Here is a 12951-nt window from a genome sequence, read left to right as displayed (position 1 = left end):
TAGAACACAGGCACGCTATTGTCATGATCGTGTTAAGCGACACCATTGAGACAATACAACAATGTTATTACCTTTATTTTAATTCGAGATAAAAATCAATGATATGACAGAGCAGAAAAGTGGATTAACAATCTGATTTCAGATGCTTATCAGATCATTCTGAATTAAAGATAAATGTGAACGGTTCACTGAGTTTTGGGGGAAAGGTATTCAATTATCTTGACAATATTATTCATGTAGCTTCCATGAAAACAATGAATAAACAAACCAAAACATGGCTCAAAATGTACTGTAATATAATTATTACACTGCCTTGTCTCAGAGGCCAATAATCACAGGCAAGAGTCAAGATAGTTTCAATTAGTGAAAATGTGTATAAGTCATCATGAGTTATGACATCTGTGAAAAGCTCTTATAGCGCTGTATAGCAGTTCTCCTATAGCGTCCAATGTCCATGCTTGCTGTTTGGCCCTCACTGCTCCCCCTGCAGTCGTGGTCGTCCGTCAGCGTACTGGAACCGTGTGCCGTTCTCATCCTCCAGCATGTCCAGGGCTACTTCACAGCTCTCCTTTACCACGCGCTCTGCGTCTTTCCTGTAACGCTCCAGGATCTTCATACACTCCTCCTTGCCTATGGCGCCCATGGCCTCGGCACACTCGTGCCTCACCATGGCGTTCTCCCCTTCCAGCTCCAGAGCTGCCTGCAGCTGGGGGATGATGGCTGGGTGCTGGATCTGACCCAGGACGTACCCGATCTCATGGCGGAACAAGGCACTGCTACACTGAAGACCTGTGAAGGATTACAAAGGGTTGAGTGAGTGGGTGTTTTCAGAGACGCTGATAGTGGAGGGTTATGTAATAATTCAGGACAAGAAAATTAGCTTATGTGAATACGAATTATGTGGCTGCACATTTTGCCCAAAATAAGCCCTTCTGAATGCTACTAATTCACTCCTTTATTGACATTTGCCATAGACAGCATAGTTTAAGAATGACTGCCAGTCTCTCTCACCATCTCCTAGAGCCAGGACAGCCTCCTTGTTGCCCAGGTTGCGTAGGGCAAACATGGCCCTGTAGCGCTCAAACAGCTGCAGGCGCTCATCCAGGAGCTGTGTCCTCAGCTCAGGTACAGTCTTCCTCTGGGCTGGGGGAGCAGGGTCCACAGAACAGTAGAGGTTCCATCGGTGCCCTCCTCTCCTTTCTGGTCCCCACCAGAAATCAGCCACTCCAGCCGCCTGACAGCCAACTGGCACGTCTCTGCCACCTAGAGGAGAACGAGAGTACTGTCATGACCATCATACAGGCACTGTACTCGTCCAAGGGGCCGATTCAGATTTAGGAAATGTAACACTTTTCCTAATCATGCCTTTCCTACACACTTCAGTATTTGGTATTCAGACTTACCTTATTCAGTCGCGTAACGCTCTCTGCAGGTGTGGCTACCTTGCGCGCTCTGAATAAATGTAATTCAACTGCTGAAAACCCTCCCACTTGCTGGACAACAGATTTAATCTTGGAGTTCATTCAATAGGGTTTTCAGTACATTCATCTTAAGCCATTCCTTTTAGTTAGAATTTTGTAGAATATATTGAGAACAGGTTCAGAATATTAGGTATCAAATATAAAACGCAACATGTAAAGTGTTGGACCCATGAGCTGAAATAAAAGATCCCAGAAATGTTCCATATGTACAAAAGGCGTATCTCTCATTTTGCGCACAAATTTGTTTATGTCCCTGTTAGTGATCATTTATCCTTTGCTAAAATAACCCATTCACCTGACAGGTGTGGCATATCAAGAAGCTGATTTAACAGCATGATCATTACACATGTGCATCTTGTGCTGGGGACAATAAAAGGCCACTAAAATGTGCAGTTTTGTCACACAACACAATGCCACAGAGGTCAAGTTGAGGGAGCATGCAATTGGCATGCTGACTGCAGGAATTGTCCACCAGAGCTGTTGCCAGAGAACTGAATGTTCATTTCTCTACCATAAGCGCATTTGGCAGTACGTGCAACCGGCCTCACAACCGCAGACCATGTGTAACCATGCCAGCCCAGGACCTCCACATGAGGCTTCTTCACCTGCGGGATCTTCTGAGACCAGCCACCCAGACAGCTGATTAAACTGTGGGTTTGCACAACTGATGAATTTCTGCACAAACTGTCAGAAATCGTCTCAGGGAAGCTCATCTGCATGCTCGTCGTCCTCACCAGGGTCTTGACCTGAATGCAGTTTGGCGTCTTAACCGACTTCAGTGGGCAAATGCTCACCTTCAGGGCATAAAATTAACACCTGCCACCAGGTAAATGCAGGTAAATGTAGGTATTGGCGGGTAAGAATGTCTATTTCACCAGCCACATTGGCGGGTAGTCAATTGCAATACTCTACAGTGGGAGCATTACATTTGTGAATAAAAATAGCAAAAAGTCAAGTATAAGCACACGTACGAGTTAGTTAGAAAAATGCTGCAGTAGCTGTTTTTAAAGTATTCCTGCTGTTTTGTTTCATAGCTGCTAATTGCACAAATAAATACTAATCCTATATCTCACCTTGCGCAGCAACACTGCCTGGCAGGGGAGCTGAGCTCACTGAGTGAAGTGCTGATAGATTCATTTTTGGCATAAAAGTAAGTCTAATTCACTTGAAATTCTACAAAGTTAGACCTCGTGTTTCTTGGCCATTTACATGGTATTGTTCACAAGCTTGATTGTTTTTCAACATTCGTTTGAGTCTGCTACTTCTACTAATAGCGAAGAGATGCCCTAGTCAGATCCCAAATCTCTCTCTCACACGACAGGACTCGAGTGGCCCCGTTACCACGGTAACCTCCCCCCCTTAAAGGGCTAGCTGAAATTGAGCAATATACCACTTTACTTCTTACTAATACATTTCTTGTTTTAGAAACATTACAAAGCATGGTAATCATTCATTTTTTTATGTCATTATGGCAAAAACATATTTTGGCTGGTAGATGTTTTCATCTACTGTATCTGCCACAGTGGCTGGTGGACCAAAAAGTTAATTTTAGGCCCTGCTCACCGTCGATGGCCACTGGCACGCTGGAGAAGTGTGCTCTTCACAGATGAATCTCGGTTTCAACTGTACCGGGGTGATGGCAGACAGCGTGCATGGCGTCGTGTGGGCGAGCAGTTTGCTGATGTCAAAGTTGTGAACAGAGTGCGGTGGGGTTATGGTATGGGCAGGCATAAACTACGGACAACGAACACAATTGCATTTTATCGATGGCAATTTGAATGTATAGAGATACCGTGACGAGATCCTGAGGCCCATTGTCATGCCATTAATCTGCCGCCATCACCTCATGTTTCATGATAATGGACGGCCCCATGTTGCAAGGATATGTACACAATTCCTGGAAGCTGAAAATGTCCCAGTTCTTCCATGGCCTGCATACTCACCAGACATGTCACCCATTGAGCATGTTTGGGATGCTCTGGATCGACGTGTACGACAGCCTGTTCCAGTTCCCGCCAATATCCAGCAACTTAGCACAGCCATTGAAGAGGAGTGGGACAACATTCCACAGGCCACAATCAACAGCCTGATCAACTCTATGCGAAGGAGATGTGTCGCGCTGCATGATGCAAATGGTGGTCACACCAGATACTGACTGGTTTTCTGATCCACACAAATCTGTGACCAACAAATGCATATCTGTATTCCCAGTCGTGTGAAATCCATAGATTAGGGCCTAATTAACTTATTTAAGTTGACTGATTTCCTTATATGAACTGTAACTCAGTAAAATCTTTGAAATTGTTGCATGTTGCGTTTATATTTTTGTTCAGTGTAAATACAGTGCATTCAGAAAGTATTCAGACCCCTTCCCTTTTTCCACTTTGTTATGTACAGCCTTATTCTAAAATTGATTAAATAATGTTTTCCCCTCATCAATCTACACACAATACCCTATAATGACAAAGCAAAAACAGGTTATACATTTTTGCTAATGTATTACAAAATTTCTAAAGCCAGTTTTTTGCTTTGTCATTATGGGGTATTGTGTGTAGATTGATGGGGGGCTATTTAATCCATTTTAGAATAAGGCTGTAACGTAACAATGTGGAAAAAGTCAAGGGGTCTGAATACTTTCCGAATGCACTATATATCTATTTTACCTTCATAATAGCTGGAGACAAAAATGAAACCAGTCATATGGCAGCAAACTGAAGCATATCAACATCTCACGTTTCCCACAGTAAAGGATGGGCACTCTCGAATGTCTTAATTATAGGCTACTCCAACATTCTCTGTTTCCTATTTCTATCATATTAAATATTAGCCACTATCAGTATCGACCGTCAGTTTACTGTTAGTTCCCTTCAGTTGGTACAGCCTACATTATCATTCCATTTAATTACATTGTTTAATTTAACTTAATTTGAGCCTCTGTAAACACTGTCACGGCCATGTAGTTGAGGATCATTATTAACAGTAGGCTGACTAAATTGTTATGGAGCGCAAACCAAGCCGTAACAGTTTTAACCAAACTGTTAATTCAGGCAATAGACGAGGGTATAGCCTACTATTGTACACTATTCTCCATATTATAATTCTATGTACACTAATCTTCCAACATTACCATGGGTTCAAGAACTGAATATGGCAACTTTCTGGATTAATCAAACGATTGTATTTTTTTATCATCAATATATTTTGTGCGTACAGGGTCTCCAAACCTTTATTTTCATTTTTTATGATTTAATAAATACTGTATTAACCCTAAATTATCTACAAGATCAGAATATTTTTGAATCTACCAATTGGTGTTGAAACAAACGAATATGCATATACAGTGCATTCGGAAAGTATTCAGACCCTTTAATCTTGCTTTACTACTGCAATCCAAGTGACGAACTAGGCTAATTTTAGTCCACGATTTAAAGCAAAGTTTATTTGCTTCTTGAGAGTCACAATGTGAATACTGTATGTATGGTGCTGCTCTCTGGTTGCAGGAACAGCCTAGACAATGAATTTTCCTCGAGCACTGTTGTATCATCTCTACATTTGACCACCTAGATCTGATTTTCAGTTTTGTTGAATGTGCAATTTATATCAGTATTAGGAGTAGTAGCCTAAATCTGACAGTCTTTCAGTGCTGTGATCTTCTTTCTGTACTTCTTGTTCAGTTATCTATCTGTTCAGTTATCTATGGAGGATCTGGATCCAGAGGCCCAGTTTCTGCGTCATGCCAGGAATGGGGATCTTCCAGGCATCCAGAAGCTTCTCATGTCCAAGATTAAAGAAGAAGCCAACATCAAAAGCAAAGGTAAGTAGTTGCTTGCTGCTGGTCAGTTATTTGAATGAGCAAAGCTCTTCATTAGTATACTACAGTATTGAGGAATTTGAGTGTGTCTAATCTATTTTGATTGTTGGTCTAGAAAAATTGTTTAGCTAACTTTAAGCCCAGGGGCATAATCCTGCAGGATGGTTGCAGTTACTGTTCTCTATCTACACATAGGAATGCTTGGCAGAAATGTGAGTGTGTCTAATCTGTCCTCAGGTAAGAGTAAGTCTAACCTGGGATGGACGCCTCTTCACCTGGCCTGTTACTTTGGACACAGAGCTGTGGTGGAGGAATTACTCAAGGTACTGTAAGAAGCATCTTTATTTTTAATAAGGAGATGGATGATTGTTTAAACAATTTTTTTTGCAGAATTAATGCGTGTCTGTTGAATATTCCCTGCAGGCCGGAGCGGATGTTAATTTGCCCAATAATGTGGGAGACACACCACTGCACAAAGCTGCCTTCACCGGAAGAAAGGTACCAAACTGTAAAAATAATATTTTAAAAAATACATCTGTTTTATTTGAGTTTATTCTTAATTTTATATGCATGTTTGACTTTGATATTGATTGTTGAGTGTTCCTGCATGCATTTATTAATTCACTAAATCATGCATTGTTCAGGAGGTTGTCATGTTGCTGCTAAGCTATGATGCATGTGCCACTGTCATCAATGGAACAGCACAGATTCCTAAAGATGTCACTCAGAATGGGGAGATCAAAAGCATGCTGGAAGGTCAGTGAATGTCCATAACATATTAATAAAATGTGTAATGTCCACAACATATTCAGAATAGTTTAACTTATTTTATGTTGGCCAAAAAGAAGCACCTGAATCGGTGTTTGTAAAAATGTTTGTTACAAAAAGCCTCCAGACATGAACTGCTGTGATCTCTTGGGTAACACCCCACTGCACTGTGCTGCCTACTGTGGTCAGAAGCTATGTGCCCTGAAACTGCTAAAGAAGGGTAAAGATGGGCTCAGTCAGACTGTGTTTGACCTCGCCAACAACAGAGATAAAGCAGATCCTGGAAGGCAATGTTCATAAAGTGAGTGCTAAAGTGATTTGTTATGTAAGAAAATTATAAGTCTTACTTGACCGCACATTATATTGTTGGAGAAAACATTTGTAATGGTTGCTGTCTCTAAACTGTGTCTCAAAGGGTATGACTCACCATGTTCAGATGTTTGAAGGAGCCCTTTGGATGGTACAGTCGTTTGCAGATGATTCCACTATTTCCACTCTTGTTGTCAACAGTGAAAAGCTTATTATCACTTAATAACATTTTCATGTATGTGACTGATGACGTAATAACACAAACTCTTCCTGTCCTGAACCTTCTGTCAGAATTCCCGGTTTTTAGGCTGGCGTTCCTACTGGGTGGTCCTCCAAGATGGGGTTCTGTCCTGGTACTCTAAACAGTAGGTGCTCTCTCTTCTTCTTTAGACACAAGCTTGGTCATTTTAACCTCTTCCTGAAGTTCTATGATGTGAATCTTAAGTTAGATTCAACTGCTAAAGGACACCCTTGCCCATTCTAGATTCTTACACCTATTGTCTCTCTCTCTGCCTCCTAAGGTTGGATGCAGCTGCCAATGTCCGAAGACAAGGCTGTAAGCCCCTGACCCAAGCCCACTGTTTGGTAGGCCATGATTGTTTGTTCTCTCATCAGATTTAACATGGTGACAGCATTTACTGGAATATTAGGGTAGAATATGACATTGTGTTTTACTATTTTCTTTTTCAGATCAAAGCCAGAGACCACTGCTTTTTCACCCTCAAGTGCTTCGATGACAGTGTGCATCATTTCAAAGTGTCCCCCAAGAATGACCCTGAGGTAACAAGAAAAGTGAGATTTGGTTTGTTTTACAGAAATATTACTGTACAGTGCAATCGGAAAGTATTCAGACCCCTTGACTTTTTCCACATTTTGTTACGTTACAGCCTTATTCTAAAATGGATTACAGCCTCGAGTCTTCTGGTTATTACGCTACAAGCTTCGCACACCTGTATTTGGGGAGTTTCTCCCATTCTTCTCTGCAGATCCTCTCAAGCTCTGTCAGGTTGGATGGGGAGCGTCACTGCACAGCTATTTTCAAGTCCGGGCTCTGGCTGGGCCACTCAAGGACATTCAGAGACTTGTCCCGAATCCACTCCTGTGTCGTCTTGGCTGTGTGCTTAGGGTCGTTGTCCTGTTGGAAAGTGAACCTTCACCCCAGTCTGATGTCCTGAGAGCTCTGGAGCAGGTTTTCATCAAGGATCTCTCTGCACTTTGCTCTGTTCATCTTTCCCTCGATCCTGACTAGTCTCCCAGTCCCTGCAGCTGAAAAACATCCTCACAGCATGATGCTGCCACCACCATGCTTCACCGTAGGGATGGTGGCAGGTTTCCTCCAGACGTGATGCTTGGCCAAAGAGTTCAATCTTGGTTTCATCAGAGCAGAGAATCTTGTTTCTCGTGGTCTGAGAGTCCTTTAGGTGCCTTTTGGCAAACTCCAAGCGGGCTGTCATGTGCCTTTTACTGAGTGGCTTCCGTCTGGCCACTCTACCATAAAGGCCTAATTGGTGGAGTGCTGCAGAGATGGTTGTCCTTCTGGAAGGCCCTCCCATCTCCACAGAGGAACTCTGGAGCTCTGTCAGAGTGACCATCAGGTTCTTAGTCTCCTCCCTGACCAAGGCCCTTCTCCCCCGATTGCTCAGTTTGGCCGGGCGGCCAGCTCTAGGAAGAGTATTGGTGGTTCCAAACTTCTTCCATTTAAGAATGATGGAGGCCACTGTGTTATTGGGGACCTTCAATGCTGCAGAACATTTTGGTAGCCTTCCCCAGATCTGTGCCTCGACACAATCCTGTCTCTGAGCTCTACGGACAATTCCTTCGACCTCATGGCTTTGTTTTTGCATTGACATGCACTGTCAACTGTGGGACCTTATATAGACAGGTGTGTGCCTTTCGAAATCATGTCCAATCAATTGAATTTACCACAGGTGGACTCCAATCAAGTTCTAGAAACATCTCAAGGATGATTAATGGAAACAGGATGCACCGGAGCTCAATATTGAGTCTTATAGCAAAGGGTCTGAATACTTATGTAAATAACGTATTTATGTTTTTTATTTTAAAAATTACATTTTAGTCATTTAGCAGACGCTCTTATCCAGAGCGACTTACAGTTAGTGAGTACATACTTTTATTTTTTTCATATTGGCCCCCCGTGGGAATCGAACCCACAACCCTGGCGTTGCAAACGCCATGCTCTACCAACTGAGCTACACATTTCTAAAAACCTGTTTTTGCTTTGTCATTATGGGGTATTGTGTGTAGTATGAAGATTTTTATTTAATCCATTTTAGAATAAGGCTATAACATAAAATGTGTAAAAAGTCAAGGGGTCTGAATACTTTCCGAATGCACTGTAAAACAAGTGTCATTTATATTTACAATTGCCTTATCCAAACGGATTGCTCATTTACCTTGCTATAATCAAGTTGTAAATTACAGTGCATGGAGAATGGTGTTCCACTTAGAACCAGTAGGTCACTAGACCTTATTCATGGTTTCCTTGGGCAAGGTGGTGTAATTAAGTCAAGGTCAGAATACGGCATATCTGTAGACACCTCCGCCACACCTTCATTTACTCAATCACCACCCCAAACGAATAGCTGGTGAATAGCATAATATTCTCAGGTTTAAGTTCAAGGTCAGAATATGCAGAGAGAAAAGTGCATAAAAAGAGCATTATGTTCCACTTACGCACGCTTAACTCGGGTTGGAATATGACTATATGTAAATGAAAGTGCTGTGTGATGTTTGATTTTCACATAATCTCTTTGCTACTTATATTTCTATCCAATATGCCTCGTTTTACCTCGATGACTGGGTCCTCCGAGTACTCTTTCAGTAAGTCAAGGACCTTGAGGTTCCCAATAGCTCCTAATGCTTCCCCTAAATAAATAAAACATTAAAACAGTTAACCGTTTAGATAAGCACTATTACGTTAATTATCTGTGAATATGTTTATCAATACAGTATGTATATGAATGAGAGTGGACTCATGAGCCTGCATACTGACCTGCTTCATGCCTGACCATAGGCTCCTGTGCTGTGTCTTTTAGAACAGTATCTAGCGTGGGGATGGCTCTCTCATCCTGCATTTGGCCCAGGCAATATGCCAGCACATGTTCCAACAGAGCAGAGTCTACCACAAAAGTCTGACTGATCCATTCGATGGCCTATGGTCCACCCAGGTTACGCAGGGTGAAGAGTGCTCTGAATCATTTTGTCAGGTCCTGCTTTGGGTTGACCAGAATCTTGCCCACTGCTGCCACCTCCTGCTCACTTGCCATTCTGAGAATAATGGATGTAGTTACTGTATCTGAAAAGGGGGAGAATATCAGAAAAGGTGAGGATGTTAAGTGAATTAACAGAGTATGTAGTTAGCTATTGCACATATCTAGTAAAAAATAAATAAAAAAAACACTGAATCCAATCAACAAACAATTTTCACATTTACATTTACATTTACGTCATTTAGCAGACGCTCTTATCCAGAGCGACTTACAAATTGGTGCATTCACCCTATTGCCAGTTGGATAACCACCCTCCATTTATTTTTTGTGTTTTTTTTTTGTAATAATTTTTACTAATAATTGTTTTTTTTTAAATTATTTTGTTTTTTTTTGTGGGGGGGGGGGGTAGAAGGATTACTTTATCCTATCCCAGGTATTCCTTAAAGAGGTGGGGTTTCAAATGTCTCCGGAAGGTGGTGAGTGACTCCGCTGTCCTGGCGTCGTGAGGGAGCTTGTTCCACCATTGGGGTGCCAGAGCAGCGAACAGTTTTGACTGGGCTGAGCGGGAACTATGTCTTCCGCAGAGGAAGGGAGCCAGCAGGCCAGAGGTGGATGAACGCAATGCCCTCGTTTGGGTGTAGGGACTGATCAGAGCCTGAAGGTACGGAGGTGCCGTTCCCCTCACAGCTCCATAGGCAAGCACCATGGTCTTGTAACAGATGCGAGCTTCAACTGGAAGCCAGTGGAGTGTGCGGAGGAGCGGGGTGACGTGAGAGAACTTGGGAAGGTTGAACACCAGACGGGCAGCGGCATTCTGGATGAGTTGTAGGGGGTTTAATGGCACAGGCAGGGAGCCCAGCCAACAGCGAGTTGCAGTAATCCAGACGGGAGATGACAAGTGCCTGGATTAGGACCTGTGCCGCTTCCTGTGTAAGGCAGGGTCGTACTCTCCGAATGTTGTAGAGCATGAACCTGCAGGATCGGGTCACCGCCTTGATGTTAGCGGAGAACGACAGGGTGTTGTCCAGGGTCACGCCAAGGCTCTTCACACTCTGGGAGGAGGACACAACCGTGATGGCGAGATCATGGAACGGGCAGTCCTTCCCCGGGAGGAAGAGCAGCTCCGTCTTGCCAAGGTTCAGCTTGAGGTGGTGATCCGTCATCCATACTGATATGTCTGCCAGACATGCAGAGATGCGATTCGCCACCTGGTTTGTAAGTCGCTCTGGATAAGAGCATCTGCTAAATGACGTAAATGTAAATAAAACTAGCCAGCTGTATTGCTGGTTCACATCAACTATGCGTTTCAGGCTAGCAGCCTAACTAGCTTTACAGTTACAAAATCAGCAAGCTAGCTAGTGAAGATGTTTGATAACATGGCTAGCTAGCTAAATGTGCTAATAAATATCATACCATATCCAATGGAATCTCGCTTAGTAAAATACTTCACCGAAACAGCTCATTTATAGACTGACAATTACTGTAAATCATACTCACTTCACTGAATTTTCTGTAACAGTTCGCTACAAGCAGCACTTCATATTTCCCACATGGGCAATAAAGTTCCACAGGCACACAGCAGAGAAGAAGAGGCGAAGCGAGGGTTTACTCTGCCCAAAATCTGTCCACGAATTTGGTCAACAAAAAATTTAATTGCTAATTTGCTACGTGAGGCTTATTTGATCGAATAGAAGTTTCGTAATGGTTAGGTTATTACTGTTAAGTTGCGTCAATTCAAATCTGGTATAGGAACAAAAAGAGGTCAATACACGTCTTCTAAAATAGACTTGTATTTTAATTAATGCAAACACTTGAATGGTAAATATGATGTTCGTATATTCGGGCCCACTGAAAAACCACGCAGGGCAGTCAGAGAACTGAGCTTTTGTTATAAGTTCTTCTTTAAATACTCTGACAGAGAGAGTTCCCGCTCCCTGCTGGGCCTGTCAGAGTAGAGGCTAGGTGTGGTTTAAACTTACCCAACCTATCGATGGCGCACAGGCTGGTCCCAGTCCCTTGGCGCTTCACTGTTGCCGGGCTTTAGTTGTTATCTTTACAACTTGTCTCGAGTCAGCAACCTCAGACATAGTTTTCTTCTTCATGTTGCAGTACTTTGTCCTTGAGCGGTTTAACAAAGAGGCAGTGTGTGTGTCTGTGTGAATCACAAGTCTGTCTCAGCCTACCCCCTAACGGTTCCTCACATTAATCACAGCTTGTTATGTTAAACAATCTATATCAGTACAGCACAAACCTATTATGTTTAATCATTAATGTATTCTTTCTAAGCTAGGCATCACATCTAGTTGTAAGAAAATAGACCCCCACAATCCCCCTTTTCACACCCGCAGGGAAATTTAGGATTCCCCCTTTTGACACCCACTAGGGTGTCACTCATTAAAATACAATACAAACAAAAAGAATCACACTTTTATTAATAGGCAATAATGATAATAAAAAGGCCTTCAGTCCTTCCATCTACACCTAACTTGTACTAGGTTGGCTACCAGCCACCCAGGAACTTCAAACCTTCACATAAGGAAAGACAAACATTCACAATAGTTAAAATTGATTTATAAAACATAAAAACACAAACAGGGAATTTTGATTCCACCTTTAGACACCCACTAGGGTGTCACTCTACCACCTCACCAATAGCAAACCAAGGGTCATCTTCTGTCAACCCCAGTTTCCTCCGAAAGCCAGACTCAGTATCTGCATCTCCTTCTTGAGCCTTCAGCAAAGGCATCATACCAGCAGCATGCACGACATCTGTGACTGACTTTCTGAGGCAAGGGATGATAAAAGCGGCACAACACATCAGAAGCAAGAACACAACGATTAGGGTCAGAAATCCAGTAACCACCATAGTTGAGTACTTACCAAACCAGTCATTCAACCAGGAGAACAGCCCACCACCCTCCACTCCAGCCATGCTCTTCATCTCTGCAGATAACTTATCCAGGCCAAAAAGGGCTTTAGTGATGCTCCCGTCAGGGCTAGTATTGTTAGGGATAAACGTACAACAATGGCTTACCATTCTATAGACACCACCCCTTTCTGCCTGATCTAGAGCCAACCTCTTTTTACTAAGTCATAAGAGTGAGATGGCGGATAATTGTTCAAAGATCCCTTCTGTTGCATCCCTAGTCCAGCCAATAAATCGTTGTTGGTCGTAATAGATATAATTAATCCAATTCACAATTTTGTTTATTGTCACCCACCAAAAGAACGTGGTAGTAAACCCTTCCCCTAATTGTTTCATAGCTCGGTATCCATCCGATACCCCCCTTGGTATCCCAATCGCATCCATCTAAATAGGGCTATTCTCCTTCTTGTTAAAACTCCTCCTACA

At 42.7% G+C, this 12951-nt stretch overlaps 2 long non-coding RNA genes and 1 pseudogene across 2 annotated transcripts; 2 read left to right on the top strand and 1 right to left on the bottom strand.

Annotated features, from left to right (window-relative positions):
- Nucleotides 1–209: 209 nt before the first annotated feature.
- LOC121532697 lies at nucleotides 210–9656 on the bottom strand (annotated as a pseudogene).
- Nucleotides 5526–6042, top strand: LOC121532699. The gene is made up of 3 exons (XR_005994372.1): nucleotides 5526–5615; nucleotides 5716–5790; nucleotides 5937–6042. It is a non-coding gene; the product is annotated as an uncharacterized LOC121532699 (long non-coding RNA).
- Nucleotides 6633–7150, top strand: LOC121532698. Its single transcript, XR_005994371.1, has 3 exons — nucleotides 6633–6734; nucleotides 6891–6954; nucleotides 7060–7150. It is a non-coding gene; the product is annotated as an uncharacterized LOC121532698 (long non-coding RNA).
- Nucleotides 9657–12951: the final 3295 nt, after the last annotated feature.

The sequence above is a fragment of the Coregonus clupeaformis genome, chromosome 20, assembly GCF_020615455.1.
Source record: "Coregonus clupeaformis isolate EN_2021a chromosome 20, ASM2061545v1, whole genome shotgun sequence".
Classification (NCBI taxonomy): Eukaryota; Metazoa; Chordata; class Actinopteri; order Salmoniformes; family Salmonidae; genus Coregonus; species Coregonus clupeaformis.
Note: the sequence above shows the minus strand (reverse complement) of the source record. Positions and strands in the feature narration are given on the sequence as shown.